The following is a 25,114-nucleotide window of genomic DNA, read 5'->3' on the forward strand; positions in this document are numbered from 1 at the left end:
CTTCAATCCCGTCAATTTCTCTAACAGCATTTCCCAACAAAAACTGTTTTCTATCAGTACCTCCCTGTCATTATACCGTACGTTCCCCGACATCTCTGGGAGGTTATTTGTGTCCTTCTTTGTGAAGAAAGAACCAAAGTATGTATTTAATTGGTTAGCCGTTTCTTTGTTCCCCATTAAAAATTCCCCTGTTTCTGACTGCAAGGGACCAACGCTTGACTTCACCAATCATTTTCTCTTCACATATCTAGAAAAGATTTTACAGTCAGTTTTTATGTTCCCTGAAGCTTACTCTCATACTCGATTTTCCCTTTCTTAATTAATCCCTTTATACTTTTAAATTTGAGAGTCTTTTCAGTTAGGATCACAGCACATGGTGAGGTGAGCCCTGTATGTGGTAGGAGGAGCCATCCACATATTCTTCAGAGGCTCCTTCTACTGGTGATCGCAAAACAGGATGGTACTCAAAGTCTATTATAGGCAGTGAGTGTGCCCCTCATACACAAGCATCTGTGCTAAAAGAGTAGCCTGTTTGGAGGTGACATCAATGTCCCATTGTAATAGTTCTAAAGTCCATTTACATGTGCGTTGGAATTAGATCAAAGAATTGCCTATTTTTTTAAGTAGGTTCAGTGGGATGTGAGGGGAACGCAAGATGATCCTCTGGAAGCCCGTAATGTAGATAAAGTGTTGGCTGGCCCAGAACGTCGCCAGTAGGTGGCGCTCACATGCTGAATATGTCTGTTCTGCCCCCTGCAAATCCCGTGAGGCATATGCGATCGGCTGTAACCTGTCCAGTCATTCTTGACATAGCATTGCAGTCAGACTATGCTCGGTGGATGTGACCTCGAGATGGAATGGCTGTGTCGAGTTGGTTGATAGCAAACAGGTAGCCTGCATAACAGCCTGTTTCAATTGCTTCACTGCAGCAGTGTGATCTGACACCCACAAGGAGGAAATTTGATCCCCTTTTCCTTTTAGCAGTACATAGAGGGGTTTTGCAAATCCTGCAAATCCAGGAATAAAACTACGCTGGTATCCCACTAGTCACAAAAACGATCGGAGCGCTGTCCTGGATACAGGAAGCGGGAGTCATTGAATGACCTCTATCTTGCGCTCCTCAGGACTTAGTCCCTGCGGTGAGATTGTCACTCACAAACAAGTGACCTGGTCCTGCAAAAGCTGAGCTTTTCAAGGGTTAATTTTCAAGCCTGCACTGCTTAACAGTGTTAAAAGTTCATCGAACAGTTCAAGGTGTTCCTCGATTGTACTAGTATACTAGTAGCCAGCAACAAGTGGTCGACATACTGAAGCAGACACTGGGGCTTAGAAAAAGCTTTCAGGATCTGTACCATTCTGGTTTGGAAAATGGTCAGTGCATTGTGGAAGCCTTGGGGTAGGCATGTCTACGTGTAACTCAGGTCCTCAAAGCTGATGGCCAATTTATATTGATCCTCTGTTCTGATGGGAATACTCCAAAAGCCTTTCGCAATCTCTGGGGTGATATAGTATTTAGAGTCTATTGGGAGTTCTGAAAATAAGGTTGGTGCATCGTTAACAATAGGGGCGCTCTTGGGCGTAACCTTGTTAAGACTTCGGTAATCAATCGTGAGACTTCAGCTATTGTCCGGCTTCCAAACCGGCCAAGCTGATGACTTGGTCATGAAAGTGCCTGTTCTCAGAATGCCCTGTTTTAAGAGGGAGTCCATGACATCTCTTATACAGGGATGACTTTCTTTGGGAATTGGGTCATTAATCGTCTCCTCACCCTCCATTCAAAGGCAGTCATGCTTACTGGTGGCGAATGCGGCTGAGTGCATTTTAATTAATACTTTGTCTCGCTCATCTGTGTGATCTAGCACTTCGTACAAGCAAGTTCAATTAATCGCAAATACGGAGTGGGCATCCGAGATTTCGACCAATTCACTACCTCCTGTCCCGATCCAAATACACCTCTGGTTGTAATCAATAATTGTCCCGAAACTTTCCAAAATATCCTTCGCAATGTGCCCCTTCCATCAGGAGTTGTCATCAAGACAGGGTCATCAACATTCAAATCGATCCCATTTTACACGTAATTATCATTTCTCCCTTAAAAGCAAAGGTTGACCTTTTTCAAAGCCTTGTAACGTCAAGCAGCCCTTGCCTGCCACAGCATGGCGTTCAGGGTGTGGGGTATGGATGATGGTAACGGATGAACTAATGACAATAAACATGATTTATTGTCGGCCCCCCGGTACAACAACCAAAATTTCCGGTCGTGCATTAACATCACATTGGAACCCATCTTCTGACCAAGAGAGGCCCGTCCCCTTCATTGGGCCGATGTCTGGGATCCCTGTGGCTATCGTCCAGCTGGACCCGAGATGGCCGCCACCTGATTAGCTCTTGTAGCAATGTGGGTGTTCAGTGTGGCTGTTATTTTACTCATTTCTCCGGCCAATTGATCTAACTTGGTCTCCAGTTGATCAGCGGATATTATTGGTGGTGGTTGGGGTAGATTTCCCTGAAGGAGATGGTACCATTGACCCTGTCTTTGGGGTTTCTCACAAAATTTAGAATAGTGCCCAGGTCTCCCACAGTTGTAACAATTTCCTTCTAATCGATGTGTGTAGGGGGAATCAGTGGGCATAACTGGCACCTCTACCACACTAACAGGTTTTTCTTCCACATTGACAGTTTTTTCTATCAAAGTAACAGTTTTTTTTTTGGTTTACACTCCTCCCTTGGAAATGTCCATGCCTGATTGGTGGTCTCGAGTAGTTCAGGCCACTCAGTCACAGGTGAGACCATGTATCCCAGAGCGTGCCTCAATCAGCTTTGTAAGCCATTCAGGTATTGTGTCTTGAATGGTACCCAGGCCTTCCCTTCATCACCGGAATCAGGAGCAAGCCCTTGGTCTCCACCATAAACTGTGTAGAGCCTGTCACTGTATAGAGTGTGTGATTCTATTGGTCCCTGTGTTGTTTGATAAAATGTCTTAGCCATATCCATGCTGTTAATACCTAACTATTCCTGAATGGACTCCATGCACACTGTCGACGTAGTGCCAATATTAAAAACCAGGAACGGAAGATTTTGCCGTATCTTGGGTTTGGTGGAAGCGAGGAGGATGCGTTTCAAATCAACATCCTCCAATTCACTGTGTCCCCGCTTCAAGCAGTCCATCGAACTTTAACGTCGATGCGGCACCTGGATGGTGTTATGGGGCCCAGCTCATTTACACAATCTTGTACTTCGGCAGCATTGAGGGGAATGGAGCACTTCTCGGAGGAGGTTTCCTCCCCCTTGTCATCATACACCAGGGTTCTAACTATGACACTCACAGTGGCCAACCGCCTCTCCTCATGGATGTGGGACACCCCGGGGTCTCCCCAACCATCATGTCAGCCGTGCTGATATGTCTTGCCTTCTAGTGCATCCCAGTCTATCATTTCTCCTCCTCCTGCTGCTCCCACAGCTGAATCATATGATCTGGCAGTACCAGCAGCCACAACAGCCTGTCGTTTTCCCAGCTTTCCCTTTGGTTGGTATATCTTCAACTTGCACTGAGTGTGATCCATCTCTCTATAAGGGCGCTGGAGAGATTCCCTCAAGGCGTCTCCGGCATCTTGTGAGTCTAATGCAAGATTCTCCCTCTCTATCTCACAAGATTGTAAAGCTTGTTTGGTTTCTTCAAGTTCACATATAGCGCTTCCTGCCTGGACTGCACACACGCTTTGTTGCTGCAGAACTACTGCAGCTTGAGAGGTCAGGCTCTCTAAGTCAGTAATTCGCTTTATCAAACTTTCCCACTTCCTGAAGCTGCTTTCTTTTTCGGTCTTCCTTCTCCAGCTCTTGCTGCTTCCTTAAGGCTTCTATCTCTTGCCTATGTTTTTCCTCTTACTCATTGTGTTGTGCTCTTAGCTCTTCTACCTCTTTACTTTGCTACTTATAGTACTCATCATCTCTGTGAGCGCAGTAAAATATTGCATAGGCAACTAGCCTAGTTGCCTTATCAATTTTAATCTTTTTTAGATCCACACTTTCCTGAATAAATTTTATCACTTCGTCAAATGGGACTCGGTCTCCATTGCATAAACATTCTGTCAGTAGCACCTGTTCTTCCTCCTCACAGGCAACTCTGCCTAACGTATTCTTGTAAGAATTCACAAAACACCAGGTTATAGTCCAACAGTTTTATTTGAAATCACAAGCTTTCGGAGTGCTGCTCCTTCGTCAGGTGAAGTGAAGAGATGCATAAAGACACAGCATATAAAGTCAGAGAATAATTCCAGATGATTACAGGTAATCCTCCTAACTACCCTTTATCACACCTCGACAGAGAGATAATCACTGCAATCAAAGGTGTGAATGGTGTTCAAATAGGTCACTCAGGAAAACATTACATCAAGGAACAATGAGGTGAAACCCAAAATGTCAGCAGTGAACCCAATGAGACAACCAATGATCCGGAACAGTAGACAAAGGAATCCGCAGTGCAGCAACCGCAGAAGAAAGAATCTAATTGGAACCCTGCGGAGGGTCGCTGCCCTAAGCTTGACATGTATGCTCAAGCTGTCAGTAGATGCATCAACGCCAGATTCATCAGCCGCACTCACTAGACAGTCCAGAATGTCACCCGAGCACAACACAATGCCATCCACGCTCTCAAGACTAACCGCAACATCGTGAATCAAACCAGCAGACATAGGAGGAGCCATCGTCATACAGAACAGAATGGACTATTGCAAAGAAGCATACCGACAACTGGACAACCAAGAACACTACAGAGAGTTACCTACAGATCCAACCAAAGGACACACCCGACAACTCAACAGACTGATCAAGACCTTCAATCCAGACCTTTAAAGCATTCTACGCACTCTCACCCCACGTACTCCCCGTGTGGGAGACTTCTACTGCCTCCCAAAGATACAAAAAGCCAACACACCCGGACGTCCCATCGTATCAGGCAATGGAAAGCTGTGTGAGAACCTCACTGGATACGTCGAGGGCATCCTGAAACCCATCGTACAGGGAACACCCAGCTTCTGTCACGACACTGCAGACATTTTTCAGAAACTCAGCACCCACGGACCAGTTGAACCAGGAACATTCCTCGCCCCGATGGACGTTTCCGCACTCTACACCAGTATCCCCCACGATGACGGCATCACTGCGGCAGCCACAGTACTCAACACCAACAACAGCCAATATTCAGACACCATCCTACAACTCATCCGTTTCATCCTTGACCACAATGTCTTCACCTTCGACAACCAGTTCTTTACCGAAACACACAGAACAGCCATGGGGTCCAAATTCGCACCCCAATATGCCAACATCTTCATGCACAAATTCAATCAAGACTTCTGCACAGGCACAGGACCTCCAGCCAACGCTATATGACAGATACATCGACGACATTTTCTTCCTATGGACCCATGGCAAAGAATCACTGAAAAGACCGCACGATAACATCAACAAGTTCCATCCCACCATCGAACTCACCATGGACTACTCCTCAGAATTAGGTTCATTCTTGGACACACGAATCTCCATCAAAGACGGACACCTCAGTGCTTCACTCTACCGCAAGCCCATGGACAACCTCAGGATGGTCCACTTCTCCAGCTTCCACCCTAACCACGTTAAAGAAGCCATCCCCTATGGAGAAGCCCTGCGAATACACAGCATCTGCTCAGACGAGGAGGAACATGATGGACACCTACAGACGCTGAAAGACGCCCTTGTAAGAATGGGATATGAGGCTCAACTCATCGATTGACAGTTCCGATGGGCCACAGCGAAAAATCACATAGACCTCCTCAGAAGACAAACACGGGACAAATCAGGACACTAGTTTAAACTAACTAATGGGGGGGGGAGGTTCCTAGAGAGCAAATAATAAAAATGACAACAGAGAAGGTCCTAGACTTAGGTAGCACTGTGGAAATTAAAAACCAGAGCGTGTCAGGAAGGGGCAGAAGGTATGGAGTAAAAGGTAACATAATCAAAAGTGCAAAAGCAGGAACTAAGTGTCACAAAACATATCTGAATGCAAGTAGCATTCGTAACAAAATAGACGAGTTAATGGCACAAATAACTACATATGGGTATGATCTTGTGGCCATTACAGAAACATGGCTGCAGGGTGACAATGCCTGGGAATTAAACATACCAGGTTATTTAACGACCAGGAAGGACAGGCAGGAAGGAAGGGGAGGTGGGCTGGCTATGTTAATAAAGGAAGGAATCACTGTAATACAGAGAACTGATATTGGGTCAAAAGATCAGGGTAATGAGACAGTTTGGGTGGAGGTAAGCAATAATAAGGGGAAAAGACACTCGTGGGCGAGGTCTATAAGCCTCCGAACAGTTGCAACTTTGTTGGATGGAGTATCAATGAGGAAATAGTTGAGGCTTGTAATAAGGGAACATCTATAATTATGGGGGATTTTAACTATCATATTAATTGGACAAATCAAATTGGGCAGGGCTGCCTTGAGGATGAGTTCATTGAGTGGATTAGGGATGGCTTTCTTGAGCAGTATGTAACTGAACCGACCAGGGGGCAAGCAACCTTATATCTGGTCCTGTGTAACGAGACAGGATTAATTAAGAATATCCTACTAATGGATCCCCTTGGAATGAGTGACCATAACATGGTTGAATTCCATATTCAATTAGAGAGTGAGAAGGTTGGATCTCAAACAAGCGTGCTAAGCTTGAATAAAGGAGACTATGAAGGTATGAGAGTGGAATTGTGTAGAGTGGATTGGGAAAATAGATTAAAGGGTAAGACGATACATGATCGGTGTTGTACATTTAAGGAGTTACTTTACAACTTCCAAAAGATATATATTCCACTGAGAAGAAAAGGGTGTAAAAGAAAAGACAGCCATCCGTGTCTAAGTAAAGAAATTAAGGATAGTATTCGACTAAAAACAAGGTCATATAAGGTACCCAAAACTAGTGGGAGGATAGAGGATTGGGAAAACTTTAAAAGACAGCAAAAAATAACTAAAAGATTGATTAAGAAAGGGAAGATAGATTATGAAAGTAAATTAGCAACAAATATAAAAACAGATTGTAAGAGTTTTTATAGTTATATGAAAAGAGAAAGGGTGGTTAAAGTAAATGTTGGTCCCTTAGAGGATGAGACCGGGAAATTAATGGTGGGAAATATGGAGATGACAGTAACACTGAATGAATATTTAGTATCAGTCTTTACAGTAGAATACACTAAGAATATCCCAACACTGGACAAACAGGGGGCTATAGTGGGGGAGGAGATAAACACGATCAAAATCACTAAGGAAGCGGTACTCGGTAAAATAATGGGACTCAAGCCGAATAAATCACCTGGACCTGTTGGCTTACATCCTAGGGTCTTGAGGGAAGTGACAGAAGGGATTGTGGATGCATTGGTAATAATTTTCCAAATCTCCCCGGAATCAGCAAAGGTCCCAGCAGACTGGAAAACTGCTCATGTAACACCCTAATTTCAAAAAGGGCAGTAGACAGAAGGCTGGAAACTATAGACCGGTTAGCCTAACATCTGTGGTAGGTAAAATTTCGGAGTCCACTATTAAGGAGACAGTAACAGGACATTTGGATAAACATAATTTAATAGGAGAAAGTCAGCATGGTTTTATGAAGGGGAAGTCATGTTTGACAAATTTGCTGGAGTTCTTTGAGGAAGTAACATATAGGGTCGATAAAGGGGAACCAGTGGACGTAGTGTATTTAGACTTCCAACAGGGATTTGACAAGGTGCCACACAAAAGATTACTGCTTAAGATAAAAAATAATCACGGGATTGGGGGTAATATTCTGGCATGGATAGAGGATTGGCTATCTAACAGAAGGCAGAGAGTTGGGATAAATGGTTCATTCTCAGACTGGCAATCAGTAACTAGTGGTGTTCCACAGGGGTCAGTGCTGGGTCCCCAACCCTTTACAATCTATATTAACGATTTGGAGGAGGGGTCCGAGTGTAACATATCAAAATTTGCAGATGATACTTAGATGGGAGGGAAAGTACTGAGTGAGGAGGACATAAAAAACCTGCAAGGGGACATAGACAGGCTAAGTAAGTGGGCAGAGATTTGGCAGATGGAATACAATACTGGAAAGTGAGAGGTTATGCACTTTGGCAGGAAAAATCGTCGAGCAACTTATTATCTTAATGGTAAGAAACTGGAAAGTATTGAAATACAAAGGGATCTGTGGGTCCTGGCGCACGAAATTCAAAAGGTTAGTATGCAGGTGCAGCAAGTGATTAAGAAGGCCAATGGAATGTTGGCTTTCATTGCTAGGGGGATAGAATATAAAAATAGGGAGGTATTGCTTCAATTGTACAAGGTATTGGTGAGACCGCACCTGGAATACTGCATACAGTTTTGGTGTCCATACTTGATAAAAGACATACTTGCTCTCGAGTCAGTACAAGGAAGGTTCACTCGGTTAATCCCGGGGATGAGGGGATGGGCATATGAGAAGAGGTTGAGTAGATTGGGACTCTACTCATTGGAGTTCAGAAGAATGAGGGGCGATCTTATTGAAACATATAAGATTGTGAAGGGGTTGGATCGGGTGGATGCGGGGAGGATGTTCCCGATGATGGGTGAAATTAGAACTAGGGGGCATAGTCTTACAATAAGGGGCTGCTCTTTCAAAACTGAGATGAGCAGGAACTACTTCACCCAGAGGGTGGCAGGTCCATGGAATATGCTGCCCCAAAAAGCTGTAGAAGCTACATCATTACATAAATTTAAAACAGAAATAGACAGTTTCCTAGAAGTAAAGGGAATAAAGGGTTATGGGGAGCGGGCAGGAATTTGGACTTGCGTCTAGGTTCGGATTGTTCATGGCCCTGTGGGTAGCGGAGCAGGCCCTTGGGCCGTGTAGCCTAATCCTGCTCCTATTTCGTGTGTCTAATTCTGTTAGATTCAGAAGATGGTTCTGTGATAGTAGATTGGCGGTTAGGATCAGATCAGCCATGATCTTATTGAATGGCGGAGCAGGCTCGAGGGGCCGATTGGCCTACTCCTGCTCCTGTTTCTTATGTTCTTATGTTAGGGAGAGTGGCAGACTCTGGAGAGAGATGGAGAAAGCAAGGCTTTGGAGATAGAGGGAGAATTAATGACTTTGCAGAAAGAGGGAGAGAGACAGAGTGAGGAGTGACAGGGGGAGACAGACTGTGGATAGAGTGAGCTGGCCACATTGTGGAGACTGCAGAGTGATAGACTGTGGAGAAAGAGGGTGAGAGACAGACGGTTGAGAGAGAGAGAGACAGACATACTCTGTGGGGAAAGGGAGAGAGATGGACTGTGGAGACAGAGGGAGAGAGAGAGTCTGAGGAGATAGAGAGAGAGACACAAACTGCGCAGAGAGAGGGATAGAGGCAGACTGGGGAGAGATGGACAGAGACAGACGCTGCAGAGTGAGGGAGAGAGATAGGCTGTGGAGGGAAAGGGAGAGAGACAGACTGGAGACAGAGGGAGAGGGAATGGCTGAGGAGAGTTGGGGAGAGCTAGGCAGTGGAGAAAGAGAGAGAGGAAGCTGTATCGAACCCGTGCTGTTCCTGCCCTGGGAGTGCTTAATGATACAATTTAGAGGGAGTTTTACTCTGTATCTAACCCGTGCTGTACCTGCCCTGGGAATGTTTGAGGGGACAGTGTAGCGGGTGTTTAACGCTGTATCTAACGCGATCTGTCCATGCCCTGGGAGTGTTTGATGGCATAGAGTAGAAGGAGCTTTACTCTGTATCTAAAACGTGCTGTGCCTGCCCTGGGAGTGTTTGATGGGACAGTGTAGAGGGAGCTTTTCTCTGTATCTAATCCGTGCTGTACCTGCCCTGAGATTGTCTGATTGGCAGTGCAAAGGGAGCTTTACTCTGTATCTAACACGACCTGTAGCTGTCTTGGTAGTTTTTAATGTGCCAGTGTATAGGGAGTGTGTGGTAAACCACTGTTTGTATTCCACTGTGTAAATGCCTGGACATGCCTCGGCTGACTCCTCCCACAAGTCCTAGTATAAAGGTGACCGCTCCCCAGCCCTTTGTATTTCTGGACCGGTCGACCACTCGAGGCAGACCTTCATTCTTTTGTTAATAAAAGCCTTTAGTTATTCTCTTAACTCTCAGTCTTTTATGAGTAATTGATAGCGCATCAATTTTATTAACAAAATTTTTATAATGCAGAAGATCCTTACACCAGCATGCCTGGACTTAAATCATCGGGAGGCGGACTCATCCACCAAGTTTACTCACTGGCTTAAGTGTTTCGAAAAATTCCTGACCGCCTCCGCAGCAATCAAATCGAACGAGGACAAACTGGATGTCCTGACCTCCAAAGTGAACCACCGAGTGTACTCGGTCATCCAAGACGCGACCTCGTACATGTACGCTATCAAGCTCCTCAAGGACCAGTACATGCGCCCAGTGAACAAAGTGTACGCCAGGCACCTTCTGGGGAGTCGTAAACAACAACCTGGGGAAACGACCGTGGAATACCTTCAGGCACTGTCTGTGCTTGGCCGGGCCTGTGGTTGTAAGGATGAAAAGGCCGCCGTGTACAAAGAGGAACTTATCCGGGACGCTTTGGTAGCGGGCCACAGATCCACTTACACCCGACAGCGACTGTTGGAGCAGAGTGACCTCGACCTCAACAAGGCCTCTGAACTCGCACTATCATTGGATGCAGCCTACCGGGGCATGGATGCCGACTCCTCTGCACCGTGGACGCCGCGGGGATTGACAGCCTGGGACATGGTAGGACCGCCTCATAGCGCCGTGCCACACCAGCCACACCCCAGCAATGGCCCAACTACCGCAGCAGTGTCCCAAGGCCAGACAGCAGTGCCCCAAGGCCAGAAATGCTACTTCTGTGGCCAGGCAAAACACCCCAGAGCGCGCTGCCCGGCGAAAAACGCGATCTGCTCAGGCTGCGGGAAGAAGGGACACTACGCTAACGTCTGCAGGGCCAAAGCCACCCCGAACCCCAACAGCGCCGAGTGTGGGCCATGCGGGCCGCCATCTTGGGCCTCCCCGGCCATGTGTGAATCACCGGTACAGCAGCCATTTTGGACGCCTCCAGCCACAAGGGGATCATGGACGCCGCCATCTTGGATGACAGCTGGAACGCAGCAGGCCCCCAACACCGCCTCATCTGATATCCGCAGCGACACACCGACCCCTACGCTGGCATCCGTTACACTGGACCAAGCGAGACCGCACAAGCTGGCCAGTTCCACAATGGACATTAAGGTAAATGGCCACGATACAATCTGCCCTTTTGACTCTGGGAGCACGGAGAGCTTCATCCAACCCGACACGGTGCGGCGTTGCTCTCTCCCAGTCCTGCCTGCGCACCAGCGGATTTCTATGGCCTCCGAGTCCCAGTCGGCGGACATCGGCGGCTATTGCGTAGTGACACTCGTAGTAGACGGGACCGTGTACGATCATTTTAAACTTCTGGTCCTGCCCGACCTCTGCGCTGCCGTCCTGCTGGGGTTAGATTTACAGTGCCACCTTAAAAGTGTTACGATGGCGTACGGTGGACCCCTACCCCCACTCACAGTCCGCAGCCAGCAGCTCCCAAATTGCCCGCCGCGCACCAGGTGCAACCTCTCCACACTCAGAGTCACCACCCCCCCACTCTTTGCTAACCTCACCCCCGACTGTAAGCCCATCACCACAAAGAGCAGGCGATACAGTGCCGGGAACAGGGTTTTCATTAAAACCGAAGTGGGGCGCCTCCTGAAGAAAGGGATTATTGAGGGCAGCAGAAGCCCCTGGCGAGCCCAGGTTGTGGTCGTTAAGACCGGCGAGAAGCAGCGCCTGGTCATCGACTACAGCCAGATAATAAATCGCTACACCCTGCTGGACGCCTACCCACTCCCCCGCATAGTTGATATGGTCAACCAGATTGCGCAGTACCGCGTCTTCTGGACCATTGACCTGAAATCAGCGTACCACCAGCTCCCTATCCACCCTGAGGACCGCCAGTATACTGCTGTTGAGGCAAGTCCGCCTCTACCACTTCCTTAGGGTTCCCTTTGGCGTCTCCGTCTTCCAAAGGGAGATGGACCGGATGGTAGAGCAAAATGCGTCGCAGGCCACTTTCCCATATCTGGACAATGTGACCATCTGCGGCCGTGACTTGCAGGACCATGACGCAAACCTCGAAAAATTCCTCCGCACCGCCCAACTCCTGAACCTGAAATACAACAAGGAGAAGTGCATATTCTGCACAAACTGCCTCGCCATCCTTGGCTGTGTTGTGGAACACGGAGTCATCGGCCCCGACCCCGACCGGATGCGTCCCCTTATGGAACTCTCACTGCCCCACTGCCTCAAGGCCCTGAAGAGGTGCCTAGGGTTTTTCTCCTATTATGCCCAGTGGGTCCCCTACTATGCGGACAAGGCCCATCCGCTGATCAAGTCCACCTCTTTTCCCTTGACGGCAGAGGCCCGCTTAGCCTTCCACCGTATCAAGGAAGACATTGCCAAAGCCATCATGCACGCAGTGGATGAATCCATCCCCTTCCAGTTGGAAAGCGACGCGTCCGACTTTGCCCTGGCCGCTACCCTCAATCAGGCGGGGAGACCCGTGGCCTTCTTTTCACGAACCCTCCAAGGCCCGGAGACCAGACACTCCACTGTTGAGAAGGAGGCCCAGGCGATTGTGGAGGCTGTGCGTCATTGGAGGCACTACCTGGCCGGAAAACGATTTACCCTGCTCACTGACCAACGTTCAGTTGCTTTCATGTTTAACAGCAAGCAGAGGGGCAAAATCAAAAATGACAAGATCTTGAGGTGGAGAATCGAACTTTCCACCTACAATTACGAGATCTTGTACCGGCCCGGGAAGCTCAAGTAACCCACGGATGCGCTATCGCGTGGCACCTGCGCCAGCGCGCAGATCGATAGACTGCGGGCCTTCCACAATGACCTCTGCCACCCGGGGGTCACCAGGTTCTTCCACTTCATCAAGGCCCGCAACCTGCCTTATTCTATTGAGGAAGTCAGGACCATGACCAGGAACTGCCAAGTCTGCGCTGAGTGCAAACCACACTTTTATAGACCAGACAGGGCCCACCTGATAAAAGCCACTCGCCCCTTCGAGCGCCTGAGCGTTGATTTTAAAGGGCCTCTCCCCTCCTCTGACCGCAATGTGTACTTCCTCAATATTATTGATGAGTACTCCCGTTTCCCGTTCGCCATCCCCTGCCCGGACATGACCAGTGCCACGGTCATTAAATGTCTGAACGACCACTTCACCCTGTTCGGTTTCCCCAGCTAAATCCATAGCGACCGGGGCTCATCGTTTATGAGCGACGAACTCCGTCAGTACCTGCTAACTAGGGGTATTGCCACAAGCAGGACCTCCAGTTACAACCCCCGGGGGAACGGACAGGTGGAAAGAGAAAATGCGACAGTTTGGAGGGCCGCCCTGCTAGCCTTAAAGTCTAGGGGCCTTCCAACCTCCCGCTGGCAGGATGTGCTCCCCGATGCGCTCCACTCTATTCGGTCACTGCTCTGCACTGCCACTAACGCCACCCCTCATGAGAAAATGTTTGTCTTCCCAACGAAGTCCACATCAAGGACATCGCTACCGCCATGGCTGACGTCCCCAGTGCCGGTCCTACTGAGAAGGCACGTGAGGACCCATAAAACGAACCCCCTGGTCGAGAGGGTCGACCTCCTCCACGCCAAACCCCAGTATGCTTACATTGCATACCCGGACGGGCGGGAGGACACACTCTCCATAAGAGACATTGCACCCTCGGGGGCCGCAGTAACCCACTACTCACTACCACCCCCCCCCACGATCCGATATCCAGCCCCAGCAGGCGGCAGGCCTGGGCCCCGCGACCCGCTCGACATCTACGAGGACGACACGCCTGTGCCACAGCCCACGCAGGACTCAACGCCGGAAGTTCCACTACCCCTGCCGTCACCACGCCGATCACAGCGGCAGACAAGACCTCCGGAGAGACTCCAATACACTAACTTTTAATACACTTCACCCCGCCGGACTCTATTTTAAACAAGGGGTGAATGTGGTAAACCACTGTTTGTATTCCACTGTGTACATGCCTGGACATGCCTCGGCTGACTCCTCCCACAAGTCCTAGTATAAAGGTGACTGCTCCCCAGCCCTTTGTATTTCTGGACCGGTCGACCACTCGAGGCAGACCTTCATTCTTTTGTTAATAAAAGCCTTTAGTTACTCTCTTAACTCTCAGTCTTTTATGAGTAATTGATAGCGCATCAGAGTGTTACTCTTTATCTTTCCCGTTATGACCCTGCCCTGGGAGTGTTTGTTGGGACAGTGTAGATAGAGTTTTACTCTGTATCAAACCCGTGCTGTGCCTCCCCTGGGAGTGTTTGAAGGGCCAGTGTAGATGGAGCATTACTCTGTATCTAACATTCGCAGTACTTGCCCCTGGAGCATTTGATGGGACAGTGTAGAGGGAGATTTACTCGGTATCTAACCAGTGCTGTACCTGCCCTAGGAGACTACGACGCCATCCTGCAGAGGGAGATTTACGCTGTATCAAACCCATGCTGTTCCTGCCCTGGGAGTGTATGATGATACAAGTTAGAGGGAGCTTTACTCTGTATCTAACCCGTGCTGTACCTGCCCTGGGAATGTTTGAGGGGACAATGTAGCGGGTGTTTCACTCTGTATCTAACCCGTGCTGTGCATTCCCTGGCAGTTTTTGATGGAACAGTTTCGAGGGAGCTTTACTCTGTATCTAATCCGTGCTGTACCTGCCATGCGATTGTCTGATTGGACAGTGTAGAGGGAGCTTCAAACTGTACCTAACACGTGCTGTACATGTCTTGGAAGTTTTTAATGTGTCAGTGTAGAGGGACATTTAACATGTATCTATTCCGTTCTGACCCTGCCCTGGGACTGTTTGATGGGGCAGTGTAGAGGGTGCTTTACTCTGTATCTAAGCCGTGCTGTACCTGCCCTGGGTGTGTTTGATTGGTCAGAGTAGCGGGAGATTTACTCTGTATCTAACCAGTGCTGTACCTGCCCTAGGAGAATTTGACGTGATCCTGTAGAGGGAGATTTACGCTGTATCAACCCGTGCTGTTCCTGCCCTGGGAGTATTAGATGATACAATTCAGAGGGAGCTTTTCTCTGTATCTAACCCGTGCTGTACCTGCCCTGGGAATGTTTGAGGGGACAATGTAGCGGGTGTTTCACTCTGTATCTAACCCGTGCTGTACCTGCCCTGGTAGTGTTGAATATGACAGTGTAGAGGGAGGTTTACTCTGTATCTAACCCTTTCTGAACCTGCCGTGGGAGTGATTGATGGGAGAGTGCAGAGGGAGCTTTATTCTGTATCTAACCCGTGCTGTACCTGCTCAAGATGAGTTTGACGCGATCGTGTATGGGAATTGTAGTCTGTATCATATCCGTGCTGCTCCTGCCCTGCGAGTGTTTAATGGGACAGTGTAGAGGGAGCTTTACACTGTATCTAAGCCTTGCATACCTGACCCTGGAATTTTTGATGGGACAGTGTTGAGGGAGCTTTACTCTGTTTGTAACCCGTGCTGTACTTGCCCTGGGAATGTTAGATGGGAAAGTGCAGAGGGATTTTTGCTCTGTATCTACCCTGTGCTCAACCGGCCATTGGAGTCTCTAATGCGACAGTGTAGACGGAGCTTTACTCTGTCTGTAACATATGCTTTACCCGTTTAATGGGACAGTGTAGAGGGAGATTTACTCGGTATTCGACCTGTGCTTCAACTGTCTTTTGAGAGTTTAATGGGACAGTGCAGAGCGAGATTTACTCTGCATCTAACCTGTGCTGAACCGGCAATGGGTGTGTTTGATGGGACAGTGTAGAGGGAGCTTTACTTCTGTAGCTGACTTGTGCTGTACCTGCCCTGGTAGTGTTTGATGGGACAGTGTAGTGGAATCTTTACTCTGTATCTAACCCCATGCTGTACCTGTCCTGGGAGTGTTTGATGGGAACAGTGTAGTGGGAGCTTTACTCTGTAGCTGACCTGTGCTGTGCCTGTCCTGGTAGTGGTTGATGGGACAGTGTAGTGGGAGATTTACTCTGTATCTAACCCGTGCTGTACCTGCCCCATTTGTGTTAGATAGTACAGTGTAGAGGGAGCTTTGCTCTGTATCTGACCCGTGCTGTACCTGCACTGGGAGTTTTTGATGGGTCGCTGTAGAGGGAGATTTACTCTGTATCTAACCCGTGCTGTTTCTGCCCTGGGTGTGATTGATGGTGCAGTCTAGAAGGAGATTAACTCTGTATCTAATCCGTGCTGTACCTGCCCTAGAATTGTTTCATCGGGCAGTTTAAAGGGAGCTTTACTCTGTATCGATGCCATGCTGTACATGTCCTTGGATTGTTTGCGGGAAAAGTGCAGAGGGAGGCTTAATCTGTATCTAATCCCTATTGTACATGGCCTGCGATTGTTTGATGGGACAGTGTTGAGTGAGCTTTAATCCCTATCTAACCCGTGCTGTACCTGCCCTTGGAATTTTAGATGGGCCAATGTTGTGGTAGCTGTACTCTATATCTAACACTTCTGTTCCTGCCCTGGGAGTGTTTAATGGGACAGTGTAGAAGGAGCTTTACTCCATATCTAACCCGTGCTGTTCCTGCCCTGTGAGTGTTTGATAGGACAGTGGAGATGGAGATTTACTCTGCATCTAACATTTGCAGTACTTGCCCCGGGATTATTTGATGGGCCAGTGCAGAGGGAGATTTAATCGGTATGTAACCCGTGCTATACCTGCCTTAGGAGAATTTGATGTGACCCTTTAGGGGGAGATTTACGCTGTATCAAACCCGTGCTGTTCCTGCCTTGGGAGTGTTTGATGATACAATTTAGAGGGAGCTTTACTCTGTATCATGCCCTGGGAATGTTGAGGGGACAGTGTAGCGGGCGTTTCACTTTGTATCTAACCCGTGCAGCACCTGCCCTGGTAGTGTTTAATATGAGAGTGTATAGGGAGGTTTACTCTGTATTTAACCCTTTCTGTACCTGCCGTGGGAGTGATTGATGGGAGAATGCAGAGGGAGCTTTATTCTGTATCTAATCCGTGCTGTACCTGCTCAAGGTGAGTTTGACGCGATCGTGTATAGGAGCAGTACTCTGTATCATACCCGTGCTGCTCCGGCCCTGCGACTGTTTAATGGGACAGTGTAGAAGGAGCTTTACTCCATATCTAACCCGTGCTGTTCCTGCCCTGTGAGTGTTTGATGAGGCAGTTTAGATGGAGATTTGCTCTGTATCTAACCCGGGCTGATCAAGCCCTGGTAGTGTTTGATGGGAGAGTGTAAATGGAGCTTTACTCTCTATCTAACCCGTGCTGCACCTGCCCTGGAAGTGTTTGGTGGGACAATGTAGAGGGGACTTTACTCTGTATCTAACCCATGCTGTACCTGCCCTGTGAGTGTGAGATGGGAGAGTGCAGAGGGATCGTTAGTCTGTTTCGAAACCATGCTGTTCCTTGCCTGTGAGTGTTTGATGGGACAGTGTAGAGGGAGTTTTACTCTGTATCTAACCAGAGCTGTACCTGCCCTGTGAGTGTTTGATGGGACAGTGTAGACGGAGCTTTACTGTGTATCTAACCCGTGCTGTACCTGCCCTGGGAATGTTTGAAGGGACAGTGTAGAGGGACCTTTACTCAGTATCTAACCCGTTCTTGAACTGCCCTGGGAGTGTTTGATGGGAAAACGCTGAGGGATTTTTACTCTCTAAATAACCTGTGCTTGACCAGCCATTGGAGTGTCTAATGCAACAGTATAGTCTGATCTTTACTCTGTCTCTAACATATGCTTTTCCGCCCATGGTTTTTTTTTGAAGGGACAGTGCACAGGGAGCTTTACTCTGTATCCAACCTGTGCTTCACTGCCCTAGGATTGTTTGATGGGACACTGCAGAGCGAGATTTACTCTGGATCTAACCTGTGCTGTACCGGCCATGGCAGTGTTTGATGGGAGAGTGCAGAGGGAGCTTTACACTGTATCTAGTCCGTTCTGTACATGCAGCATATGTATGATGGGCAAGTGTAGAGGGATCGTTAACCTTTATCGAACCCCGTGCTGTAACTGCCCTGAGAGTGTTTGATGGGACTGTGTACAGGGAGCTATATTCTGTACCTAACCCGTGCTGTACCTGGCGTCGGATTGTTTGATGGGACAGTGTAGAGGGAGCTTTACTCTGTTTGTAACCCCGTGCTGTACCTGCCCTGAGAGTGTTTGCTGGGACTGTGTAGAGGGAGCTTTACTCTGTATCTAACCCGTGCTGCACCTGCCCTGGGAGTGTTTGATGGGAAAGTGCAGAGGGCGCATTACCCTTTATCGAACCCCGTGCTGTATCTGCCCTGGTTGTGTTTGACGGGTCTGTGTATAAGGAGTTGTACACTGTATCTAGCCGGTGCTGTACCTGCCCTGGTTGTGTTTGATGGATCTGTGTACAGGGAGTTGTACACTGTATCTTGCCCGTGCTGTACCTGCCCTGGTTGTGTTAGACAGGTCTGTGCATAGGGAGTTGTATACCATATCTAGCCCTTGCTGTATCTGCCCTGGTTGTGTTTGATGGGTCTGGGTATTGGGAGTTGTACACTGTATCTAGCCCGTGCTGTATCTGCCCTGGTTGTGTTTGACGGGTCTGTGTATTGGGAGTTGTACACTGTATCTAGCACGTGCTGTATCTGCCCTGGTTGTGTTTGATGGGCCTGTGTATAGGAAGTTGTACACTGTATCTAGCCCGTGCTGTACCTGCCCTGGTTGTGTTTGACGGGTCTGTGTAGAGGGAGTTGTACACTGTATCTAATCCGTGCTGTATCTGCCCTGGTTGCGTTTGACGGGTCTGTGAAAAGTGAGTTGTACACTGTATCTATCCCGTGCTGTATGTGCCCTGGTTGTGTTTGATGGGTCTGTGTATAGGGAATTGTACACTCTATCTAACCCGTGCTGTATCTACCCTGGTTGTGTTTGACGGGTCTGTGTATAGGGAGTTGTACACTGTATCTAGCCTGTGCTGTATTTGCCCTGGTTGTGTTTGACGGGTCTGTGTATAGGGAGTTGTATACTGTATCTAGCCCGTGCTGTATCTGCCCTGGTTGTGTTTGACGGGTCTGTGTATAGGGGGTTGTACACTGTATCTAGCCCGTGCTGTATCTGCCCTGGTTGTGTTTGACGGGTCTGTTTACAGGCAGTTGTACACTGTATCTAGCCCGTGCTGTATCTGCCCTAGTTGTGTTTGACAGGTCTGTGTATAGGGAGTTGTACACTGTATCTAGCCCGTGCTTTATCTGCCCTGGTTGTGTTTGACGGGTCTGTGTATAGGGAGTTGTACACTGTATCTAGCCCGTGCTGTGCCTGCCAGAGGAGCAATTTAAACTCCGATGCTTTCTATTCCCCATGCCTCAAATTCCTGAGCATTAAACTCAGAGACTGTGTTTCTATTGGTCAATGCTGTTACTAAAAAACTCCTTCTGTGCACCCCACAATATTTTTTCTCTGTCTTCATCCCATTGTAATTGCATTTATTTACGTTTAGGCTTCTCAAATTTCTAAATTCTATTCTACACAGGGTTCTGGTGGACCTTGTACATGAATCACAAGAAGTTAGCATGCATGTACAGCAAGTGATTAGGACGACAATGGGAATGTCGGCCTTTATTGAAAGGGGGTTGGAGTATAAACTTGGGAACTTTTGCTAAAATTGTACAGGGCACTGGTGAGGCCGCACCTTGAGAACTGCGTACAGTTTTGGCCTCCTAATTTAAGGAGTGATAGACATTTATCAGAGGCAGATCAAAGAAGGTTAATTCCTGAGATGAAGCGGTTGTCTTATGAAGAAATGTTGAGCAGGCTTGGCCTATACTCATTGGCGTTCAGAAGAATGAGAGGTGATCTTATTGAAACATAAAAGATTCTGATGGGGCTGGAAAGCGTAGATGCAGGGCGGATGTTTCCCCATGTGTGGAAATCTAGTACTAGGGGGCATAGTTTCAGGATAGGGGGTCGCCCATTTAAAACTGAGATGAGGAGGAATTTCTTCTCTCAGAGGGTCGTGAATCTTTGGAATTCTTCACCCAAAGAGCTCATTAGTTGGAATCATTGAATATATTCACGGTGGAGATAGACATAAATTTTAGCTATAGGGTAGTCAAGGGTTATGGGAAGCGTGTGGGAAATTGAAGTTGAGGCCAAGATCAGATCAGCCATGATCTTATTGAATGGTCAGGCAGGCTCGAGGGGCCAAATGGCCGACTCCTGCTCCTATTTCTTTTGTTCTTATGTTCCTATGTATGAAAGGGGTTAACTGAAGCTGTTTGTTCATTGACTGTAATTAATGTCAGTCCCCACGGGTTAACTGAAGCTGTTTGTTCATTGACTGTAATTAATGTCAGTCTCCAAGGGTTAACCGTAGCTGTTTGTTCAGTGCCTGTAATTAATGTCAGTCTCCAAGGGTTAACCGTAGCTGTTTGCTCAGTGACTTTAATTAATGTCAGTGTCCACGGGTTAACTGAAGCTGTTTGTTCGGTGTCTGTAACTAATGTCAGTCTCCATGGGTTAACTGAAGTTGTTTGTTCAGTGACTAATTAATGTCAGTCGCCACTGGTTAACTGAGGCTGCTTGTTCATTGACTGTAATTAATGTCAGTGTTAATGGACATTATTGTATCAGTCCAGGGTTTCCCTCTTCTATTAATAAGGGACTCCTTTCAATGTGTTATCCCATAGCTTCAGGGAGAGCATCACCTCTGGCACTGACAGGGATCAGTACGCAGAGTGGGAGTCAGAATCTGAGAATAGTAGATTTAATGTTGCAACAATGGATCGGAAGCTAACAACAGTGGATTGGAATGTTACAATAATGGACAGGAGTTTCTCCTTGGCGGTTGATTATCTTTCTGAATATTTTGATTATCTCACATTGGATGAGCAGATCTATTCCGCACTTTTGACTATTCAATGGATTTACTATCCCTTCCTTGCTGCTGTTGGCCTTCCTGGTAAGTGTCTCTATCCAGCTATTCTATTAACGATGTTTTACTGTATTACTGTTCTTATCATTTACTCGCCCCTCCTTGCTACTGTTGTTGATCCTGGCAAATCTACGTATCCAACTATTAACGCTGCAAACTTTTCCTAACTTTATTACTGTTCTTGTCATTTACTCTCCCCTCTTTGCTGGTATTGGTATCCCTGTTATATTTCTATATTCAGCAATTAGATTTGTAAACCACGTTTCACTGTATTACTGTGGTTGACATTTAAATCTTGGGATGACTAAAGCCATTGCCTCTGTTCCTCGTCACAAACTACATTATCTATCGATTCAGTCATCCACCCTGGCCAATGTCTGAGGCTGAACCAGACTGTTCACAACCTCGTCATTCTCTTTGAATGTGAGCTGAGCTCCGACCTGATTTCCTGTGAATCACCAGGACTGCCTACTACCCCCTCCATAACGTCTCCCATCTCCACCCCGCCTCAGCCATTCTGCTGCATAAACTCCCATCTGTGCCTTTGTTAAATCCAGACTCGACAATTCCAATGCTCCCCTGGCCGCCCTCCCCGTTACAAGCCTCCATAAACTAGACCGCATCAAAAACTCTGCTGCCCATATCCTAACTCGCACAAGACCCGTTCACCCATCAACCCTGTGAGCACTCACATACATTGGCTCCCGATCCAGCAACATCTCGATCTTAATATTCTCATCCTTGTGTTCAAATCCCTCCATGTCCTCACCCGTCCAGTTAGTCCCATTCCCCTGCTCTTTCCCATAGTCCTGCAAATTGCTCCCCTCAATTATTTATCCAATTCCCCTTTTCAAGTTAATTTATTGCCCTCTGTACCTCTCCCAGTATTTCTGTCTCTATTTTTCTTTCCATTTTTCTCTCTCTCTCTATCCCTCTTCTCTCTCTGTGTCTTGCTCATAGAATCATACAGTGATATAGCACAGATGGAGCCCATTCAGGTCACTGTGTCTGTGCCATCTCTTTGAAAGTGCTATCTAATTAGGCCTACTGTTTAGCCAGAGCCCTGTAACAATTTCCACTTCAACCTATCGTCCAATTCCCTGTCTAAATTTGCTATTGAATCTGCTTCCACCACGTTCTCAGACAGAACATTCCAGAACACAACAACCCACTGCATAAAGAAAATTCTCCATCTCCTCTCTGGTTCTTTTGCCAATTACCTTAAATCTGTGTCCTCTGCTTACCCACCATTCTGCCACTAGAAACAGTCTTACTTACTTTATCGAAACCCATATTGATTATAAACATCCATATTAAATATCCCCTTATGGAAAAGGACAAAGATAAAGTAAAAGGTCTCAATGTGGGAAAGACCAATTGTACTAAGATGAGATAAGATTTAGCAAACATGGACTGGGAACAGCTGCTTGAAGGGAAATCGGTGTCAGAGCAGTGAGAAGCTTTCAAGGAGGAGATAGTGAGGGTTCAGGGCAAATATGTTCCCACAAATAAAAAGGGGGAACACCCAAACCTTAAACCCCTTGGATGTCAAGGAACACACAGTGTAGGATAAGGGAAAAAAGGTAAGCTTTTGTCAGATACTGAGAGCTCAAAACTTCAGAAAACCTAGAGGAATATAGAAAGTGCCAGGGTGAAGTTAAAAAGTAAATTGGGAAAGCAAAGAGAGGGCATACAAAATATTGGCATGTAAAATCAAGGGAATCCAAAAAATATTTTATAAATACATAAAGATTAAGAGGATAACTAAGGAAAGAATAGGGATTATTAGAGACCACAACGGTAAGCTGTGTGTGGAGGTGGATGACGTGGATATGACTCTTAATACATACTTTGTGCCTGTCTTCACAGGAGAGAGGGATGATGCAGAAAATTGTAGTTAAGGAGGCGTGTGAAATATTAGCTTAGATAAATATAGAGAGAGAGGAAATGTTTAGGTGCTTACCAACTTTGAAGGTAGATAAATCACGAAGCCCAGAAGAAGAGTATCCCAGATGATAAGAGAGGCAAGGGGGTAAATGTGTACAGTTTTGGTCTCCTTTCCTAAGGAAGGATACACTTGCCATCGATGGAGTGCAAAGAAGGTGCGCCAGAGTGGTTCCTGGAATGGGGGGATTGTCCTATGAGGGGAAATTGAGTGGACTAGGCCCACATTATCAAGAGTTTAGAAAAATGAAAGGTGATCTCATTGAAACATAGAAAATATTGACAGGAATTGACAGTGTAGATGTAAGGAGGATGTTCCCCCTGACTGGGGAGTCTAGAACCAGGGGTCATAGTCTAAGAATAACAGGTCGGCCATTTAGGGCTGAAATGAGGAGACATTTCTTCACTCGGAGGGTGGTGAATCTGTGGAATTCTCTACACCAGAGGGGTGTGGAGGTTCAGTCATTGAGTATACTCAAGACAAAGATCGATAGGTTTTTGAATATTAAGGGAATCTAGGGATATGGGGATAGTGCAGGAAAGTGGAGGTGAGTTAGAAGATCAGCTATGATCTTATTTAATGGTGGAGCATGCTCGAACGGCCAAATAGCCTACTCCTGCCCCTATTTATTTTTTCTTATTTTCTTGAGACACAAAGGGGTTAAGTGTTTAGCAGGCAATGAACACCTGATCAAGAGCGCTGAACTACAGCCATTGACACAGAATCAGTCACACAGGCTTTTAATAGACGACAGGACAAGTCACACAGGCTCTTTAAAGAAACAGAACCAGACACACGGGCTTTTTAAGGAGACAGAACCAGTTAAAACGTCATTTTAAAGAGACACGTCCATTAAGACAGGGTTTTTAAAAGATAAACGACAAGACACACAGGCTTATTAAAGAGACAGAACCAGTCATGCGGGCTCTTTCGTCTGACAGGCACAGTCACACAGTCTATTGAAAGAGACAGGACCAGACAAACAGGCTTATTAAAGAGACAGAGCCATACACACAGGCTTATTAAAGTGACAGGGCCAGTCACACAGGCTTATTAAAGTGACAGGACAAGGTACACGGACTTATTAAAGAGACAGTACCAGTCACACAGGCCTTTTCATCTGACAGGCACAGTTACACTGGCTTATTAAAGAGACAGGACCAGTCACACAGTCCATTGAAAGACACAGGAGCAGTCACACAGGCTTATTAAAGAGACAGGACAAAACACACAGGCTTATTAAAGTGACAGGACCAAACACACAGGCTTGTTAAAGAGACAGGACCAGTCACACATGCTTATTAATGAGACAGGACCAAACACAAAGGCTTTTAAAGTGACAGGACCAAACACACAGGCTTTTTAAAGAGACACGAACAATCACACAGGCATATTAAAGAGACAGAACCAATCACACAGGATTATTAAAGAGACAGGACTAGTCACATCGGCTTATTAAAGGGACAGGACCAGTCACACAGGCTTTTTAAAGAGACAGGACCAGCCACACAAGCTTTTGAAGGCGACAGGACCAGTCACACAGGCTTATTAAAGAGACAGGACCAGTCACACAGGCTTAGTAATGAGACAGGACCAGTCACACAGGCTTTATAAAGAGACAGGACCAGTCACACAGGCTTTATAAAGAGACAGGACTAGTCACACCGGCTTTATAATGAGACAGGACCCGTCACACAGGCTATATAAAGAGACAGGACCAGTCACTCAGGCTTTATAAAGAGACAGGACCAGTGACACAGGCTTTATAAAGAGCCAGGATCAGTCACACAGACTTTGTAAAGCGACAGGACCAGTCACACAGGCTTTATAATGAGACAGGACCCGTCACACAGGCTTTATAAAGAGATAGGACCAGTCACTCAGGCTTTATAACGAGACAGGACCAGTGACACAGGCTTTATAAAGAGCCAGGACCAGTCACACAGACTTTGTAAAGCAACAGGACCAGTCACACAGGCTTTGTAAAGAGACAGGACCAGTCACACAGGTTATATAAAGAGACAGGACTAGTCACACAGGCTTTATAAAGAGACAGGACCAGTCACACATGCTTTATAAAGAGACAGGACCCGTCACACAGGCTTTATAAAGAGACAGGACCCGTCACACAGACTTTATAAAGAGACAGAACCAGTCACACAGGCTTTGTAAAGGGACAGGACCCGTCACAC

This window comes from Somniosus microcephalus, unplaced genomic scaffold (genome assembly GCF_052327205.1).
Source record: "Somniosus microcephalus isolate GS21.2 unplaced genomic scaffold, FLI_Smic_1.0 unresolved_chr6, whole genome shotgun sequence".
In the NCBI taxonomy this organism is placed as follows: Eukaryota; Metazoa; Chordata; class Chondrichthyes; order Squaliformes; family Somniosidae; genus Somniosus; species Somniosus microcephalus.